Here is a 20,815-nt window from a genome sequence, read left to right on the forward strand (position 1 = left end):
TCTAATCTTTTAGCACCATATTATTCAATTAGTTTTTTTCATTGAGGAAAAAAAGGCTTCAATTTTTTTTTAACTATAAATAAAGGAGAATTTTTTAATCACGTAGTCACATATTTTGAGCAAAAACTGAAACTCAAACCTTCTTTTGATTTAAGCTTTTTCTTTCTTCAGGTTTGACAAACACCTATACTATTGTTTTTTTACTTATGCTTAGATTTTTATTTTTATATATAATATAAGAGGGAACTAACACCTACGAGTGAGTTTACTGATTGTTTTTTTTCTTCAGGTCCTTGAACTATTGTTGTTGGCATCCATTACAAACACCTACGAGTTTCAGGTGCTTGAACTAACACCTATACTATTTTTTTTCTCTTTTCGATTCAACAGTAGCGTTTTAATATTATTAATCACCTATACTATTATCACATATACTATTTTTTCAGGTCCTTTTTATTTCAATATTATTAATCAGTAGCGTTTTGATTTTATTAATAATATTTCAGGTCCTAAAATATTATTATTTCACGAGTAGCGTTTTAATATTATTAATCAACTATACTATTATTTCAGGTCTTTATTTCTAAATAATTATTATACACATATATCAACCACTTTTTAATCCTGCTTTTTAATATAACATATTTTCATCTTTTTGTTATTTTTATTTTTTGATTTTTGTAGACGAATTTTTAAACAGCATTTTAAAAATTTTAATCATGTTTACGCACACTTGCAATACCTTCATTCAAATTTGATTCCTATTTAACCAATAAGTTTCATCAATTTGGTTTCTAATTTTCTTTTTCAGAAATTATGGCTGCCAAATTTGACCTCATTGATAGCATAACAATCAATAATAAGTACAGAGTATGGAGATTCAAGATTAGGATCATTAGAATGTGGAGAATGCCAAACTTTAAATATATAGACCAGGTTGATTTAATCGATATGGTTTTCATGGATGAAAAAGTATGCATCGGTTCTTTTTCCTTATTAACTTTTATTTGTTTTGTTTTATTATTGTTTTATTATTCACAATTTTTGTTGACTGAAAGTAGGAGTCCCAATAATGTTGATGAGAAATATTGACCAAGCCAATGGATTGTGTAATGGAACAAGATTGAAGGTACGAAAATTGGGAAACAACGTCTTTGAGTGCACAATTCTGACTGGGACAAATATCGGAGACATTGTTCTCATTCCTAGAATGAGCATGATTACAGACAACCTTAATCTACCATTCAAGTTTAAAAGAAGAAAATTTCCAGTATCCATTTGTTTTTGTATGACCATTAACAAATCTCAAGGACAAACACTTTCAGTTGTTGGGTTGTATCTTTCAAGACCAGTCTTTAGTCATGGTCAACTGTATATTGCTCTTTCAAGGGTTAAAAATAAGCAAGAGCTAAAATACTTATTGAAAATAGTGTTGATCTTCTTCCGAATACAACAATTAATGTTGTATACAAAGAAGTATTTGAAAACTTAATATAGAAAGATATGTAGCATTTGTCTTTTATACATTAGTTGGGATTTAATTTTATCGACAAAGTACTATGATAGATCTCTGGCAAGTGCACCAAATACTATCGAAGTAGTAAAAATATCGTTCCCACGAGGACTGTTTTTAACTTCAATAATTCAATTTCGTTATATAATTAGGATGTATAAAATTTATTTTGTTTTGCCACTAGGCGGTAGATTTGGTTTGATTTTTAATTAAATCAAGAAACAGAAAAGATTTGATTAAGAAAATAGGAGAGAAAGATGAGATCAGATCCGTCGAATCCTCTAAGTTCCCCTAATTGGTCTACTGCACCTATTTGTTATGAACCCTCTTCTAGTTTACGATGATTAACAAATTAGCCCTAATCAATCCCTTGAGTTAGGACCCTCTTCTTAAACTACAGCCCCTAATTCCTTAGGTGGTCTAATAATTCTTGAAGGTTTTACCGAACGTTAACCTATTATCACTAACAAACGATTATCTATTCCTAGACTAACCCTGTTTATTAGAACAATTCAATTAGGTCTAAGTTGAAAGCCATGGTCAGTGGTCATTCGTTCTCACAAAATCAAGTTATATGTGATCAAGATATAAAAAGCATTAAGAACAATTGAATTGAATAAACTAGAATTGAATTCATAAACAAAATAGAGTTTCACAGCAACATGTGTCAATTAGGGTTACAAAGATTCATCTCGGATCTAATCTCTAAGAGATTTAGCTACTCATAATCGAGTTTACAAATAGCATAATCAATGAAATAATTAAAACATACATGAATTGGTAAAAGGATGAAGAAATCGCCCTTCTAGCCGTCTCCGATGTCTCAAAATCGCACTTTGCTCTCCAAAATCGTAACCCTTGTTCTTCAGATTGAGTGCAGTATTTATAGAAGTTTTGGGCCTGAAGTTGCAAAATCGCGCCGCGCCGTGTTAATAATCGCGCCGCGATTTCACTCAAACAGGGATGTTGTAATTTTCTGCATCCAAAATCGCGCCACGCCTCATAAAAAATCGCGCCACGATTCTGCAATTTCCAGCACTTCCAGAATTTCTGCTTTTCACACCCCCAGACTGTCTAAAATTGCTACAGACTCAATAAAAACATCAACACAACTGTTTCTTCGAAATCTTCTATTTTTCTTGCTTTTCTTGCTGCTTAATCTTGCTTGTGAACTCCAAAATGTGATGAAAATGACACTAAAAATAGCGAATAATTGACTGTCATCACAGCCCCAAACTTGAACCATTCCTTGTCCTCAAGGAATCTACTTGCAATATTGACAATCGACAGTAAAATAACAGTTACCTGATCAAGCGATAGTACCCAAAAGTTCAACACCTTACTAGCTAAAGATGAGCTAGTTTGACTTGTACGCATCCACCAATTCACAACTCCACGCAAAAATATGAAAGGGTTCACACATAGTCGACATGCAATCTACATATTACCATACGCTTGAAAAGTTTCTAAACGTCAATCAAAATCAATGTCAATGCACACTTTGAGGTCTTTAAGGGTTATAACGGGGCTTAGGTGAAGGTGGGATAATATTTGGATAAGTAGGCTACACAAAATTTGAGTTAGGCATTCCTACGGAAGTTAAGCACAAAATTCAATCCATCATTCATTCACCTTATGGAACAACAATTCTTGCAAAGGTACTAGAGAACACTTGTAACTATTGGGACAATCGAGTTTAAAGTTACTCGGATTTTCAATGTTTTGTCCCTTTTTCATTCTATTCTTTTCTTCCTTTTTTTTTTTGATACACCATTTTTGTGTGTATTTTTTTTCATGATAATGTTCTTTGTTCTCTAGTACCCCCAGCCCCAAACTTAGTTGGTTGCAAATTCCAATAGCAACCCCAAACTTAATTATTTAGCAACATTCTACAATGCCTAACTCAGAAAAAACAATATGGGACAAGTCCTAAAAGTCTCTAAGTTTGTAATGTAGTTTGTCACCGAACAAAAAGTTCTAATCCTACCGGCTCAAATTGGTTAAGAAAAGGATAGAATATATCAATTAAAATCAGGGTAGGCTTCAAAAGGCTCACAGGACCAAGCACTTTTGCCTCAGTGTGCTAATGACAAAGATCAATCAACAATAGAGAAAAATCGCAAGTTCTAGAAATGTAAATGCATGGAACACTCTATATAAGTAAATTGGAAAAATGAAATTTGGCCATGAATCCTTACAGTTTAGATATCTGGGAGTTGTGACTACCTATCGCCGTACACTTCGCCTTTGAAACACAAGTCACTCCTCCTTTTGAACTTTTGGAATACCACTTGAACAAATATTTGTTACTAAACTGTAAAAAGTCAACAAACAAGCAAATTCATCAATAATAAACAAGTTCAGATCCAATCACATAACAGGGGGATACAACTGAGTTATTCAAACATACTGACAATTGTCTGACTCAACAATAAAAATAAAATACTGAAAATAAAGACATAATAAAAAGGATGGGTTGCCTCCCACCAAGCGCTTTCTTTTACGTCATTAAGCTTGACGCTTCAACCATTGTTAGGGTGGCAAATATGTCAGAAAGAACACATCATCCTTCTTCTTCCTCCTGTTTGGTAGGAATTCCATGAATTTGTAACAAAGAAGTAGATGCTTCCATGCGCTCATAGTTAAACCTTTGGAATTTAAGCTCTCCCACCTTAGAGAAGGACATGCATCCATTTGCACACGAGAGATTTCCTTAAACCCTGTTTGTTCAGACTTTGGGAAAATGTCAGCACTCCTCACTTTTGAATTTTCTTCCACCACAACATTGTGACACTCAATCTCCATCTGAACCAGCTTCCTCTGAGACTCATGTGCTTTCTCAACAAGATCACCACACTGAACATCAAACTTCTCAAATGAAACTTGATTTGACACCAAGAAATCATCTAAAATATTCTGAAGTTGAGTATTGTAATCGATGTTCATCATCTCTTTCTTCCCTTCACCATCACTACCTGGTTGATTTGCCTCATGATGATCACAACTCGAGATTTTGTTGTCCAAAATTTTGATCTTAAAAGATAGCATATATTTTTCATACTGCAACTTAGCAATCTCTTCTGTGTCATAGAGGAGTACCCTGTCTATCATAGCTGCAAAACTTGGATAAACTTTTCAGTAGCACAGTACAATGAGAAGGAAACAAAGAGCATAATATTTTTTTTTAATATATATATACAAAAATATAAAAGACAGAAATCCTAAATAATAACGTAATTGCCTTGTTGAAATAATTCAACAGTCCCCGGCAGCGGCGCCAAAAACTTGATAGATCTCTGGCAAGTGCACCAAATACTATCGAAGTAGTAAAAATATCGTTCCCACGAGGACTGTTTTTAACTTCAATAATTCAATTTCGTTATATAATTAGGATGTATAAAATTTATTTTGTTTTGCCACTAGGCGGTAGATTTGGTTTGATTTTTAATTAAATCAAGAAACAGAAAAGATTTGATTAAGAAAATAGGAGAGAAAGATGAGATCAGATCCGTCGAATCCTCTAAGTTCCCCTAATTGGTCTACTGCACCTATTTGTTATGAACCCTCTTCTAGTTTACGATGATTAACAAATTAGCCCTAATCAATCCCTTGAGTTAGGACCCTCTTCTTAAACTACAGCCCCTAATTCCTTAGGTGGTCTAATAATTCTTGAAGGTTTTACCGAACGTTAACCTATTATCACTAACAAACGATTATCTATTCCTAGACTAACCCTGTTTATTAGAACAATTCAATTAGGTCTAAGTTGAAAGCCATGGTCAGTGGTCATTCGTTCTCACAAAATCAAGTTATATGTGATCAAGATATAAAAAGCATTAAGAACAATTGAATTGAATAAACTAGAATTGAATTCATAAACAAAATAGAGTTTCACAGCAACATGTGTCAATTAGGGTTACAAAGATTCATCTCGGATCTAATCTCTAAGAGATTTAGCTACTCATAATCGAGTTTACAAATAGCATAATCAATGAAATAATTAAAACATACATGAATTGGTAAAAGGATGAAGAAATCGCCCTTCTAGCCGTCTCCGATGTCTCAAAATCGCACTTTGCTCTCCAAAATCGTAACCCTTGTTCTTCAGATTGAGTGCAGTATTTATAGAAGTTTTGGGCCTGAAGTTGCAAAATCGCGCCGCGCCGTGTTAATAATCGCGCCGCGATTTCACTCAAACAGGGATGTTGTAATTTTCTGCATCCAAAATCGCGCCACGCCTCATAAAAAATCGCGCCACGATTCTGCAATTTCCAGCACTTCCAGAATTTCTGCTTTTCACACCCCCAGACTGTCTAAAATTGCTACAGACTCAATAAAAACATCAACACAACTGTTTCTTCGAAATCTTCTATTTTTCTTGCTTTTCTTGCTGCTTAATCTTGCTTGTGAACTCCAAAATGTGATGAAAATGACACTAAAAATAGCGAATAATTGACTGTCATCATACTATTCCTTTCAATTATTACATTATTATATTTTATTTTTGCATACTACACTTATTAATTACTACTTTTGTATTCCAAGATTAGATAGCTTATTTTATGTTCGTTAATAATTTTTATTTTTAAATTTAAATCATTTCAATTTTTTTCATGTATGCGTCCATGAACATAACCTTATTTAATATTTTCTATGACTATCCCGGGCAACGCCGGGTCACTACACTAATATTTTCTATGACTATCCCGGGCAACGCCGGGTCACTACACTAGTATATATATAAAGTAAGGTTTTTTATGCCACGTGTCACTTCCACATTCATTCTCAATATTTTTATTATTTTTTCTATTTTATTTAACATAAATATCTCAACAAACTTTTGATCTTATGCACTCAGTATTTTTTATCTCAACAAACTACACATCAATCAATCAATAGTATATATATAAAGTAAGGTTTTTTATGCCACGTGTCACTTCCACATTCATTCTCAATATTTTTATTATTTTTTCTATTTTATTTAACATAAATATTTCAACAAACTTTTGATCTTATTCACTCAGTATTTTTTATCTCAACAAACTACACATCAATCAATCAATCAATAGTATATATATAAAGTAAGGTTTTTTATGCCACATGTCACTTCCACATTCATTCTCAATATTTTTATTATTTTTTCTATTTTATTTAACATAAATATCTCAACAAACTTTTGATTTTATGCACTCAGTATTTTTTATCTCAACAAACTACACATCAATCAATCAATCAATCAATCAATCAATAGTATATATATAAAGTAAGGTTTTTTATGCCACATGTCACTTCCACATTCATTCTCAATATTTTTTTTTTTATTTTTTCTATTTTTAAAAACCAATATTTTATTTAACAAAAATCGGGTTTTCGGGCTACTTGATCGGATTGCTCCGAAACATCCCCAGAAAATCAGAAAAAAATTCAAGGACCATGACTCCCATAGAAGGGACTTCTTACGGGACTCCGCCCCTCAAAATCCAAAATTCCATCGTTTAGACCCATTTTTCATTTTTATTAATTTTTCATATTCTCATAAAAATCCAAAAAAATTTCGATTAGTTTTATTTGATTTTTAGAATTTTTTGGTACTGTTTTTATATTTTTATGATTTTATTTGACAGGTTTTAAAAGGAAAACTCAAAACTGTTGAAATGTGAGAAAGTCTGATGACTGATTATACATAAGAATTGTCCGGATTATAAAATCCGAAATAGTAAACATGAATCCTAATTTTAAAATCCGGAATGCACAAGGGCATTTTTAAAAATTTTACGGGGCGCGGGAGAAGGCAATAGGGCGGGAAAGTAATAGTCCATGTTTAAAGGACCCAAAACTATTACCACTTGGACTAATTCATTATTGATTTTGTTACACTTTTTATTCTTGCATTGGACATTCATCTCATCATTTATATTTATTTTTAATTTTTTTTGAAATATTTATATTTATTTTTATGATATTATTATAATTGTAAATTTAAATAAATTCAATCTAATATACTGACATGTGTATTCGTGCATACAAACTTATAAAACTTATTTAATATCTAACCCGGGCAACGCCGGGTCTCTAAACTAGTCATCCTTAAAAATAAGGAATTCAAATAAAAAAATATATAAGATAGGAATAATAATATTCTTTTTTATGCAAAAGTGTCGTGATAATTGTCGAGTGAGTTACAAAATACACATTGGATGGAAAAGAGAATGTTAAACAATACGTAAATAGGAGACTCATGAGCATAATTTTTCCTACCTTGCCTCAAATCCTCTCTGACCCACAACACCTCCTAATGGCCATGACGACATCTAACGGCTATAACTAGAAGCGTAACAGTTCGGTTTGGATCGGTTTTTGGTCAAAAAAATGACCGAACCGATGAAATCTTCATCGGTTTGGTTCGGTTTTTACTGTTTTTCAAAAAAACCGAACCGAACCAAACTAGTTTGGTTCAGTTTGGATCAGTTCAGTTGATCGATTTGTTTGAAAATACAATTAAAAAAATTCATATTTTCACAAATTTGTATTTCATGCATACAACATACTTAAATATTTCATGAAACTTTGATTTCCTTTGTTCTCTATTTTTCAAATTATTTTATATAAGTAACATGAAAAAACTAATAAGAGATGAACTATCTCATGACGATGCGGAACAATGGGTTAGGTGCGATTGCTGACTAGTGTTCTTATTTAGTAGAAATATTGAAATAGAGTGTGAGAGATGAGATGATGATAGGAGAAAGTGAATGAATTAAGGAGTATTTTATGTTGGACTTTAATTTTGAGATTAATTATAATTGTGTGTGAGGGGGGATAATATTACTAAAATGGGAAGGAAGGTTAGCATCGATTCGGTTCATCGGTTCTTTAGATCTCAAAATTAAAAACCGAGAACCAAACCAAACCAAACTAGATTGGTTTAGGTTGGTTCGGTTCGATTTTGAACTGAACCAAACAAGGTCGGATAATTTTTCGGTTTGGATTTTCAGTTTCATCAGTTTTGTCTGAACCACTTACACCCCTAGCTATAACATTCATGGACGCCGTATGCAACCTCTTGACGATTACGACACAACGATTTCCCCAACACCTATATAAATAAGTCTCCAACATTGCTCAAGGTATGCATTTTTCTAGTCTTTTCACCCACCTCAATCATATACTGACTTGAGTGTTAAAGTGACTGCAGTTAACACTCTCCTTTGTTGCCATCTCATCATTGAATTTTGACCACTACTTCCTTTCTTAGAGCATTTTCTGCCATCGATGCACCACCATTGTGAGCATCTTTATTCTCTTCGAATAATACTTGTTTTGTTCTGAACATTTATGGTGGTTATATCATGCTACTACACAATACTCCATCCTCATTATTCATTCCTTCAAACCCTGAAACTACAACACTAACAATTTTCAATAGCAACAATTTTTATAGACGAGTAATATAGACGAGTTTCAATTTACCTCATGTAATTTTTTTATTTTTAGATTCCAACCATATAAGAAGAAGATTCTCCAGAAACAGCCCATGAACTCATCTGACTCATCTAAGTGGATGACGTGGTACATGACTATGTATATAATTATTTTTTTCATTTTTTAACTCCTTCCACTTGTATAATTTGATGACATGTCCTTATTTAATTAAAAAAGAAAACATGATCATCTCTAAAATTCTATCTTCATCTTCTGCATCCCTTTAACCCTTTCACCTTCTCTCACGTTTTTTTCTTACACCTAAAAACACCAATCATCTCGAAAACTATGTCTCCCTCTCTCGCGTTTTTTTTCTTCTCAATCTCATATACAATCTCATCCTAACAACACCACCAATCACACAACCTCCAACAAAAACTTCTGTCTCTCCAAGCCAACAACAACACCAGGACCCAAACTCATCTTCACCCCACAACCAAAATTGTTAAAATTACACGAATGTTTGAAATTCATCAAAACGTTAAAGACTGTCCATAATTAAACAACACATTACATATCGTTAAATTAAATCTCTACTGACATTCTACGCAGTTGCAGATGGAACAAACATACATATATAATATATTATCTTCCACCATATTCCGAAACATAAATCCGACGTCGCTATCGTCGCGAATAAGCCAATGCATATAGCTTGTCGTTTTTCATGCGTATTCATCTCAATCTTCTCCTAGGTCTATGCATGGCATCTGACCAAATAAGTGACGAGTATATTGATTTTCACCAAGATGCTCAAAATATATGTTAAGTTGTGCCTTCAAATCATCAAGAGAGTGGGTTGGTGTTATCATAACCTTAATTGTCTTTTTAAAAGCAGAGTATCTAACACGGCCTTCAATTTTTGCAATCTCAGACATGTTTCACTACACAAAAGCTTTATGAAATAAAATCATAAATTAGAATGAAATTAAATGAAACGTAATAACGAATAAATCAAATGCGTAAACATTAATAACGAATAAATAAGTATTGCACTAGTTTCACCCCATAAAATTCATATTATCATATATTTATATAAATTACATAATGTTAGTTATATATTGGCCACAAAAAATTGGCGTTACAATTTCGACCCCAAAATATACGTCGATGTAATTTCTACAAAAAAAAAAAAGACTAACACCGACAAAAAATCACTCATTAATCACCAAGTGATTGGGAAGATCAAGTGAAATAGAATTTCCTTCATCTTCCGCAATTACTTCAAATTGTTGTTGCTTTGCTTTTTCGGGAGTGTCCAACAAAATAGGTTCCGCTTTGTTTGACTCCTTTTTTGGTTACGGCGGTTTCTCCCTTTCCAATAATCATGAGCTTTCAGAACAAATCATGTTGATCCAAATACTCATCTTCCCAAGTCACCGCATCTTCATTCTTGTGATTGTGCCACTCCATAGATGATGGAGGCAGTGGACAACCATCCTTCAAAAAAATAAGCACGAAATGATTCGGAATTAACCCAAGGCACATGATGCGATTTTTTTGCTTAGCCGGTGGTGGCTCTCTTAGTGGAAATAAGATTCCGGATTCCAAATTCATGATTTGTCAACAAGACCACACACCTTTTGTAATAATTAGCAACAAAGCGTCCCATGTCCGGAAACGTCAACCACTTATCAACATGTGCAATACCACTCATATTTTCGGGAGGATGTAAGCCATTTAAAATGTAGTTATAACGATCCTCACCCACATATACTCCCACATAATCATCTCTATGATCTTTCAACTCTTGAATAAGATGTCTACGAATCATGATATGATTTTCTTCGGCCAATCTCATGAACTCAACTATAGCCCAAAATCCACAATGTCAATCGCCTATAACATCCACCACTTTTTCAATAAATGGAACCATGAACTTTGGCATATAATCAATAGGGCTCATAATCGGAAAAGACGTTGGAACCGGAATAGACTTTGGATACCGCGTAGGTGGTGGAAATGGGGAACATAATGTTTTACCAAGACGAGCACCTTTTTTTTTAGGAAATGATGAAGTTGTTGGTGACGGTGACGGTTGACTATCCGGATTTTGGGAATCAACAACCTCCCACGAAGAAGGGATTCGACTAGTCGATGTAATTTTTGCTCTAGACTTCGCAATATCCACTTTTCTCTTGGCTCCCTTAGTTGGTACTTTTCGTGGTGGTGGAGACAACATGGTGGTTTCAGGAAATGCCAACTGCCGCAAAACCTCTTTGATTTCAAGCTTCATTTGGTAAGGGACTTTCTTGAGACGTTCTTGAATACCAATCCACTCATCCTCTATAGAAAAACCATGTTCATTACTTTCTTGTCCCATACATAACGTATGCCAATGATGGTGTATCTCATTCAATAAAATTGGCTTGTCTTCACGATTTTAGTAGCAATATCGCATGCACATGGTAGCCCGTACGATGTCCTTTGAACACAAGCATAAATTTCCTTGTCCATGCACAATGTTTTCCTACAACGTGACTTTTCCAAAGCAATGTTGTCCAAAGCATATCTAGACACATAATCCCCTAACCCAGAGTATAAAGTGACATCTTTGAATCTATGTTCCAATACCATAACACTCTGACCAAATGATGTCTGTATCGCAGTGAACTGAAGCACTAACATATCATGTATTTTTTCCCAACAAGTAACCAAATCACCCACACTATTGTCCAAATATTTCTTTACCAAAGCATGAGCCGATTCTACCCTGTTGGTGGTTCTGCAACCAAGATGCAACACATGGTCTGTCCAAGCCCTCACTATTTTCTCCTTCACTTCATTCAAGGTTGTCATGGCATAGGTTAGGAAAATTGGGAAATCACTAAAAACTTCTTGTGACTCCACTAATGCATTTGCATATAACTCTTGAGTGGGCGATTCAACAATAACTTTCCATTTGCTCATTATCTTCTTCACTACATCACCATGTTTCACCTCTTTCCCATTCTTTTTTCCCAAAGGATATCTACAATCTAAGATGCACCTTTGTTTAACATTTTTTTGCACATGAAAGTAACAATTCATTGCATAACTTTCGGGGAGAACATTTGCAACCGCATTCATCAAAGACATATCTCTGTCAGTCACAACCACCCTAGGCATATTCATCTTTGACGTAAGAAGTTTACGCTTCATTTGTAAAACCCACACAAAGTTTTCCTCTTTCTCATGTGTCACAAATCCAAAGTCAACCGAATCTGTCAAATCGGTCGAGGTGACCTCAACTATCTCAAACATTGGCATCTTGTACATGTTGGTTTTGTTGGTGGAGTCCAAAATCAAAACCGTTGGAAAATTGTTAAACAACTTAACGAATGTTGGATGAGCCCAAAAGATATCTTCAATAGTAGTACTTTCACTGTGTTCTTAAGAAATAAACATAGTTGTGCTCCTCCAACTTATGGATTAGAAACTGCAACGCTGTCTTGTCACCTTTATTTGACTTCCATATTTGTTGACGTTCATTGTATACTTGCTTGATATTTGTCATGCAATGTTATCTTTTGCTCTTCAAATTTATCAAAATATTTCTTGGAAGCACCTTGCTCTTGGTCAAGTCACGTACAATCTTCTGAAGGTGAGAAAAACACAAGAAGGGGGGGTTGAATTATGTTTGCTTTTTCTTCGTTTTCTCCTAAGCTGAAACTACTGATCAGAAGCAGATAGAATTCAACTTCTGAAGTAATGTTTAGAATCTAAATGCAGCGGATAAAATAGAGAGAGAGAGAGAGAGAGAGATAAAACAATTATACAGGTTCCTTCCACAAACCGGAAGTAGTCCTGTCCCCCTTGCACTTCCAAGGAGAGTTCACTAAAAATGTAATATCTGATTACAAATGCTCACTACTAAAACTAGCAAGAGACTTCAAACTACTCAAGCACAACTGCAAGAGATTTCCTATGCTCCTGAACACAATCAAGAGACTTCCTATGCTCAAGCACAACTGCAAGAGACTTCTATTCAAACAGAATTACAAAGAAAAATGTTTGAGGCTGAACACTTGATATACAATCAGTGGTGTTCACAATACAAATCAGATACAGACTATTAAGACTCTAGAATTTATAAGATATGAAAGTTGTTAAGAAATTCTAAGTGAACTTTTGATGCAGAATAATTTCAGCTGAGTTTTGGCGCTTGTAAATTGTTGTTGAGTCCTTATATTCTCTAAGTCTTCACTCCTTTATATAAGGGTGTGAAAGAGACGTTGTGAAATTGCCAGCACATTAAAAAAGAGTCGTTTGAAGCTTTGATCAATCATCAATGATCTTTTGCCTAATATGGTTATTGTCTTATGAAGGATCAATTTCAAATCCATTCTAAGTCTGAAGGAACAACGTTGCAAGCATAGCTGTTTTTCTTGTCCTGTAGCAGAGACAAAAACAGAGTAGTGGAGGTAGTGGTTGTACACTTCGTACAATTGTACTTTGTCAATGCTCTTAAAAGAACAAGCATCCAATGCCTTCAAATCCTTTCAAAATAGCCGTTGCTTCACTCTTCTGGTCTTCTGCAATGCTAGGCGTGATTAAATCCTTTGAACATCATTTGAAGCTTTAAGTCTCTCATCTTCTGATGAACTTCAGCTTCTGGTGATATTCAGCTTCTGATGAGGTGCTTCTGATGAACTTGCTTCTGATGACGTCATCACATCACTTCAGGAGCACTTTGACTTCAGATGCACTTTGACTTTAGATGCTTCAAGCTTCATTTTGTTGATTCCATTGCTCTCTTTTGTTCTTCCAGAACCTAATGAAGATATCAAATTTTTGTCTTAGCCCTGTACACTTGAAAAAATATTAGCATATCAAATTAACAATTTTTAATACCTTGTTATCATCAAAACTCTAAAGGGCAGTGTTAATCACATTTTGTTCCAACATCTTCTTGTCATCCTCCTTTAATCTACCGACAAGCATGCGTCCTTCTAAAGCCGGCTCCATCGCATGGTTGTGAACTCCATTAAGAATGTTCAATCTCCATTCCTTTGTTTGCCTACTTAGATATCCACTAACCAAGAACATGCACCACATTTTCTTGAGCCTGTTGACTCATGCTTTGGTTTTTGTTTTTTCCGCCACTTTGTGAGCTCTACTCCTTTGACACACTAGTCGCACCATTGGATTGATCATACTTGATCTCTATATAACAATTGTAAATCCCGCCTTATTTGCTTGACGACGTACCCAATTAAGCAAGTCATCCTTATCTTTCCATTTAATGTCGTCGGAAAAAAACCTAGCCGTGTCAACTTCGTTCGCATGAAGTGGGAGGACACCGGAGTCGACATATTTAGAAACTTCAACATGGACGGAAGCTCCATCAATGTTTGGTTTGGCTTCAACCTTAGGCGGTTTGACATCTCCGGATTTTTCGACAAAATTTGGTTTTGTCTCTCCCGGATCATCTTCCGTGTTCTCAACTGTCATACCCCAATTTTTGACCTAACATCCTACATTCATACATTGTCTGACCCTGAATAGTCTTTGACTTTTCAAAGGAAATCTCAGCATAAAGGTATCTTAAAATACCTCATGTTTGGTTCCGAGTCGGGCCCTCTTCGCTCTTTATATTTTTATAATTTTAGTTTTCTTTATTTTTTTATTATTATTTGTTATTTACTCTTTAATTTCCATCTTTTATTTAATTTTATAATTTTAGTTTTTATTTCCAATTTTTATTTTAGCTTTTAATTAGTCATTTTTCATATTTTATTTTAGTCACTTTTATTTTATTGTCCAAGTAAAAAAACCAAAGTCTCAATGAGTCCAAAATTAAGTGTCTAGGGGTCCAAAATATTTTTCCTCCAAGCCATGCCATAATCAGTGTAGAGTCAAAACTTTCTTCCCATTTTTCATCCGGAACGCGTTTCATCATCAATACCTCTTCTCACTTTTTTAATTTATTAGTCATTTTTTTTTAACTTTTAGTTTTTATTTTTATCTTTCATTTTTATTCAGTCTTGATTTTTATATTTTTTTATTTTCCATTTTACCATTTTGTTTTTATTTTTTGGGTTAATATGTGTTTACCCCCCTGTAATTTGGGCGAGTTCCGGTTTTCCCCCCTGTAATAAATTTTGTTAAAATTCAGCCCCTGTAATTTGAAGATTCCGTCGAAAACCCCCTGGTCAAACCTGGCACACGCCAGGTGCTGATGTAGCGTGCCACGTCACCTTTTTCTGATGACGTGGCACGCTGACTGTATAATTATTTTATTTTTTATTTTTTTATATTGTACACGTGGCATTTTTTATTTTTTTATTAAAAAATATTTTTTTAATTAAAAAAATAATATTTTTTAAAAAAAATTTAAATTTTTTTTAAAAAATAAAAAAAATGAAAAAAATTCTGAAAAAAATAAAAAAAATACCGAAAAAATTAATAAAAATGAATACAAAAATCTGGTAAATTTTAAAAATAAAAAATAAAATCTGGAAAAATTAAAAAAAATGAAAACATTCGGGAAAAAAATAATAAATTTCGAAAAATTCATATTTCCAGATTTTTTTCAATACCGAAAAAATGAAAAAAATTCTTTTTTTTACGGAAAGTACTTGTCTTTCAACCGTATAACATGATTTATATACCGGAGTCAATCAATATACATTGTATCCTGTTATTAGGACATGATTTTTATAAATATGATTAATCTTGAAAATTTTGAAAAAAGATTAATTAGCTCTTTGGGACTGGTTGTTTCTTTTCAAAAATGTCCTCAATTTAAATTTTTAAAAAAAAAATTTAAATTTTTTTTAAAAAAATAATATTTTTTTAATTAAAAAAAATTATTTTTTAATAAAAAAATATAAAAATGCCACGTGTACAATATAAAAAAATAAAAAATAAAATAATTATACAGTCAGCGTGCCACGTCATCAGAAAAAGGTGACGTGGCACGCCACATCAGCACCCGCGCGTGTGCCAGGTTTGACCAGGGGGGTTTTCGACGGAATCTTCAAATTACAGGGTCTGAATTTTAACAAAATTTATTACAGGGGGGAAAACCGAAACTCGCCCAAATTACAGGGGGGTAAACACATATTAACCCTTATTTTTTTCGTTTAATTACTTCTTTAGGTTTTTATTAACTTTTTTTTAATGAGTCCAAAAATTGTCAAAAAATATAGTGTCAAGGTTCAATTTTTTTTTTCTTTCTCAAGTGTGTCATCAATCATGCCATTTTTACATGTCAACTCTCCCATTTGAAAAATCATTCAAATCACATTCCAAAACCATCAATCTCATTCAAATCCCCATCAAAGTGCATTAAACCAATTTTCCATTTTTCATCAACCTTAGAACCTATAAACAGAGCTCTCATCCTTCACAATTTCACACACCAAAAGTTCTCTTGAGTTGTCAAAGAACTTTTCTCTCTTCTCCCTCATTTAGCTTGTGTTGACGAGCTATTCTTTTCTTCTCCCTCTTTTTTCTGTCCCTTCAGAATAAGTCCCTTCGGAATTTTGTCCCTTCGTTAATTTTTTTCCCTTCGGTTGTCCCTTTCTTTTATTTTCTTGCATTTTATTTCTTTTTAGCATTTTATTTTATTTTTATTTAGCATTTTAATTATTTTTATTTATTTTCCAGCAATTAGAATGTATTTAGGTCCAATGTAAATATAAACGAGAAAAGTAAGTGTGTGTGTGTGTCTTTTATTTCTTTACCGCTTTATATATATATATATATATATATATATATATATATATATATATCAAAAAATACAAAAAAATTAGATTAGGGATTTTGTGGTGACCCAACGTCTCTACAAAAATCCACGCGCTTTTATTTTTATTGCTCCGTTAGTTTAATTTTCATTTATTATTCTAAAACAACAAAAACATTCAAATAACAAAAATCACAAAAATATTTTCATAATAAACCTTGATTTTCAATCAAGTGATCGTTCTTTTTACTTTCTTTCTTAAGCAAATATCAAATCAATTTTAATCATACTTTGAGTCATCTTTCTTTCAATATAAAAAATACAAACAAATACTCATTTGCCACTTGGCTTTTATTTTAAAACCTTTTTTCAAAATTAATAAAAAACACCAAAACAAATCAAACGTCATTTTCTTAACCCCGAACTACGAGGTTTTGATCCCTCACGGGTACGTAGGCAGAGGACACTCGTCCTTCCAAATCAATAAAATGTAGATAAACTAGGTCTCCTTTCTTTTATCATTTCAAACTCCATTTTTTCTTCAAAAAAAACAAGCAAGTTATGGCACATTAATTAAATGAAACCAAGAGGTTCCCGTAGAGTACTACGGACATAAAGGGTGCTGACACCTTCCCTTTATGTAACTAACCCCCGAACCTAAAATCTTTTCAAAATGGGGTGTTTGAACTTTTTCCCCTTTTCTTAAAAAATTAAATGTTCGGTCGTGAAATAATTAGTGAGTCAAAAGTTAATCAAATAGCCTTGATCTCCGAAAAATGACGCGACAGAAATGGCGACTTCACTGGGGATACCTTAAGTGGGTTAAGCCTAACTTGGCTTTGTTTAAAATTTTGTGCTTTAAACTTGCTTAAAAAAATCAAAAAATAAAAGATGGAAATTACGTGTATATTTGTTCTTCCTTCTTCTTTCTCCTTTCTTAAAACGTGAGTGGTGAGATAAGTCCTACACCCGGACTTGAGAGAAATTTAAGATAGGACGGTGGTATAATCATAGTGCCTTGCCAAGAGTGAATTTTGGTTTGTGACACATGTGATAACCCCACTCAACTAAGGGATCTTGGAAATATACTATGTTGGCATGAGTACTTGTGTTTGGCATGTTATTTTCAAGTGACCGTCGAAGTTGAGGACCTTTAGTTACCTATAAACCCCTCTTGGCCTTTTAGGACGTAGTGTGGTGGCTAATCATGAGTAATCTTGGTTTAGTCGATACGCGATACTACACTCAGACGAGACTTTCTAACGAACATGTTGGATCGGAAGTATTTCCGTAACCCGATGGTGTTCGGAAGTGGTTGATAACTCTGGGAACTTTGTAGAACCCGTGATACAGGTACATTTGAAAACCATAGTCCTTACCAAATGGTGTGTTGCCTTGACTCCAACATATGGACTTAAACCTCACCATGTTTTCATCGTTCTTGTTGCATAATCATGCATACATGCATACATTCATAAACTTTTTCTCATTAAATACCGAAGGACTTCGATAAGTTTTTATAAACATCAGAAGTATGAACCTTGTAAAAGGAACATCGAGAAATACATTTTCAAAAGTCTTATCCAGACCTTAGCTTTTGTTGGGGTCTCTTTCCTTGACTTTTCTTTTGCTCTTAAGGAAACTGTTTGTAACACTTCAAATTATCAAATGAAGCAATGTTCCTTATGTTGTTTACAATTACTTTGACAAATCCTTCGATAAAATAAAAATTGTCCATTTTTGCATAAGCATATCATGCATCATTTTGCATTCATATGTTTCAAATCCGAGTCTCACAAGTCGTTGTTTTCACAATAAAAGGTCAATCCATTTCAAAAGTGGTCGGACTGTCCTTGTCCAAAGCCAACTCTCACCTACAACACTCGTGCAAACAAAAAGAGGGAACATATCAGTTTGAACAAGAGATCACAACCCTCCAGGCCGAGTCAGAGAGACTGAGCACCCTGGTGGTTTCACTGGTAGCTTCGCAGAATCATCCGCAGTTCAAGCAAAGGCCTGAACGCCAACATCAACAGCAGCCTCAACAATAGGCTCCAAGGATGCAGTTTGACCCAATCCCAATGACATATGCGGAGCTGCTTCCCATCTTGGTCATGAAGAACCTTGTCCAAATTAGAGCGCCTCCTCGGGTGCCTAATGAGTTGCCGATTTGGTATCAACCTGACCTCTCATGTGCCTTCCATCAAGGAGCACCCGACCATGACATCGAGCACTGTTTCTCTTAGAAGATTGAACTCCAGAAGCTGATTAAAGCCAATATCTTGCTTTTCGAAGATTGAATTCGGACGTGCAAATTAATCCACTGCCGGACTATATTAGCCGCAATTGGGTCGCTTTTGATGTTCCTTCTACTACTTATTTGTTCAAATAATGCGTTAGTTTGTTGTTTGCTGCTTTTCAAAAAATCTTTTCGTCCCGCCCGAGACGAAAGTGAACTTGTGTAGGGCTTTTTGCTTCATGTGTTTTCCATCATTAATAAAAAGTCATTTTTATCCCGGCTTTGCTTTTTATTTTTGCTTTTTTCTGGAAAAATGGTAACACAAAAAACCAAAAAAATAAATTTCATTCTCAAATATCTGCATAATCATAACTTACTTGTCAACATCAATAATCAAATCATGCATTAATAAACCCGTTGAACACTTTAACCTTGTACTCTCTTCCACCTTTGAGTTCCTTGTATCCGAAGCTGAAGAAGTGAACAAGGAGACTCCTGATGAAATCTCTCGCATACTGGGGCATCTTAGACGTCAAAGCGGCAAACAAAAATATCAAGGAGATTGTCCAGAAGATGGCTTTCATTTACAAAGACTAGCACAAGGTGCTACCATCTGCACTTCATGAGCATTGTACTTCAGTACACATTTCAACAGGGGCAACCCCCTCTTTCCTTAACATACAACATGGAGGCCATGCTTCCCGTAGGAGGTCGAAGTCCCGTCAATAGGAGTTCTGCTAAAGTCAAAGCTTGATCTAATTTAAACGTATGACGACCTTGTGCTAATATATCAAAAGAGGTTTGAAACAAACTTCCAACAAGAAGGTTCGTCCCCGTGAATTTCAAAAAAGGAGACTTTGTGCTCAAAAAGGTACTATCATTTCAACCAGACTCCAGGGGCAAGTGGACGCCTAACTATGAAGGCTCGTGCAATGACTCTTACAACTATGGATGGTGACAAACACACACGTTCTATGAATGCTGGTGCAGTCAAGAAATACTCTGTCAAAAATAAAAGCTCGATAAGTCTCAAATCAGAAAAGGCGGCTTATGCAAAAATGAGCGTCTCGGTGGACTGAAAACCCGAAAGGGCAGTCCAGGCAAAAATTAGAGACAAAAAAATGATGATTATCCTGATAGGTTGAAACCCGAAAAGGGCGATCTATGCAAAAATTAAGGATCATGACAAAGTAACTGCATCCAGTCAGGCAAGATCCACTTGGGGCATACCTGCTATCAAAGAACCTCCAACTTAAGCATCTACAAATCCAAGACTCGGAACAGGGGCGATTCAAGGTCGCATCCGGTCAGGCGCGATCCACTTGGGGCATCCAGCTATCAAAAGACCTCCGATTCGAAGCATCTGCAAATCAAAGACTCAGAACAGGGGCAATTCAAGGTCGCATCCGGTCAGGCACGATCCACTTGGGGCATCCAGCTATCAAAAGACTTCCGATTCGAAGCATCTGCAGATCAAAGACTCGGAACAAGGGCATTCAAAGTTGTTAGGGAGAATAACGGTTATTGTGTTCAATGTACCTTCCCATATATTTACCATTTTCCAAATTTTTTAAAGATCTGTGGGGCCACGCCATTGGCAGGCCACCACTCAATTCATCAAATTTGAGTCTGTGCCCATTTATTTGGAACTCTCATTTATTCTATTTGCAAAATTTCTTCTATTTTTGATGGCAATACTTGAAGCAAAAATTTTCACAATACAAAACCTTTTTTACATCTTTTGAAAAGTGTGAACAACAAGCGCATCCTCTTTGAACTCGTGAGTAGGTGAAGCGTACATCCGCATCCGCCTCGAGAACGGTTACACTCCGGAAGAGAAACATAGCTAAGCACTATGGAGAGGACCTCTACTTTGAGCAAGACGCAGTCATAATCCAGAAATTCAAAAAAG

The 20,815-nt window shown here is 34.5% G+C and overlaps 1 long non-coding RNA gene and 1 pseudogene across 1 annotated transcript; one reads left to right on the forward strand and one right to left on the reverse strand.

The window, feature by feature from the left end:
• The first annotated feature begins 207 nt into the window (after positions 1–207).
• LOC146949122 (uncharacterized) lies at positions 208–1,384 on the forward strand. The gene is made up of 3 exons (XR_015025380.1): positions 208–340; positions 812–972; positions 1,062–1,384. It is a non-coding gene; the product is annotated as an uncharacterized LOC146949122 (long non-coding RNA).
• An 8,830-nt stretch (positions 1,385–10,214) lies between these two features.
• On the reverse strand, positions 10,215–14,428 carry LOC146949123 (uncharacterized; annotated as a pseudogene).
• Positions 14,429–20,815: the final 6,387 nt, after the last annotated feature.

Source organism: Medicago sativa, chromosome 2 (genome assembly GCF_051527215.1).
Source record: "Medicago sativa cultivar Bolivia chromosome 2, Bolivia_mono, whole genome shotgun sequence".
Lineage (NCBI taxonomy): Eukaryota > Viridiplantae > Streptophyta > Magnoliopsida > Fabales > Fabaceae > Medicago > Medicago sativa.